Below are 835 nucleotides of genomic sequence, written 5' to 3'. Positions count from 1 at the left end.
TTTCTTTTTGGGTTTTTTTTTGTTTTTGTTTTTGTTTTTTTGGAGATAGAGTCTCACTGTGTCCCCCAGCCTGGAGTGCAATGGCAGGATTTCGGCTCACTGCAACCTCTGCCTCCCTGGTTCAAGCAATTCTTCTGCCTCAGCTCCCGAGTAGCTAGGACTACTGGCGTGCGCCACCACGCCCAGCTAATTTTTGCATTTTTAGTAGAGACAGGTTTCACCATGTTGGCCAGAATGGTCTTGATCTCTTGACCTCATGATCTGCCCACCTCGGCCTCCCAAAGTGCTGGCTCTTTGGCATTTTAATAAGCCCTTTACTGGTACTCACTTTCCTACCCATCTTCTTGGAAACTTCACACTACCAACTAAACTCACAATCCCTCCACCCCATCCCCAAACGGTCCCTCAGCTTTTCTTTCCTCTTTTTACTCACAATGTTTCCATTTCACCAATTTTCCACTGACCTTAACATTTCTCCTGCAACAACAACGAAAAATCACTAGCATCACCAATGACCTCCATGATGTCAGTTAGTGCAATTGGTATTTTTTAGTTCTCAGGTCCTTTTTCAGGAGGTTTGATATGGCTAAGGACTCGTCTTCTAGAAACAGTCTTTTGAGGTGATACCACATTCTCCTCCTTTTCTTCCAACATCTCTAGTCAGTCCTGTTAGTCTCTTTTCCAAGTCAGTCCCTCGAGATCATCCTCTCCTCTTATCACTGAATGTTCTCTGCCTAGGCAATCTCATCCACTCCCACATTTTCAAATACCACCTAGGCAGACAACTCAAAAATTTGCTTCTCCAGCCCAAGCTACATGGGTGAGCTCTTCACTC

Source organism: Mandrillus leucophaeus, unplaced genomic scaffold, assembly GCF_000951045.1.
Source record: "Mandrillus leucophaeus isolate KB7577 unplaced genomic scaffold, Mleu.le_1.0 Scaffold650, whole genome shotgun sequence".
NCBI classification, from domain to species: Eukaryota; Metazoa; Chordata; class Mammalia; order Primates; family Cercopithecidae; genus Mandrillus; species Mandrillus leucophaeus.
Note: the sequence above shows the minus strand (reverse complement) of the source record.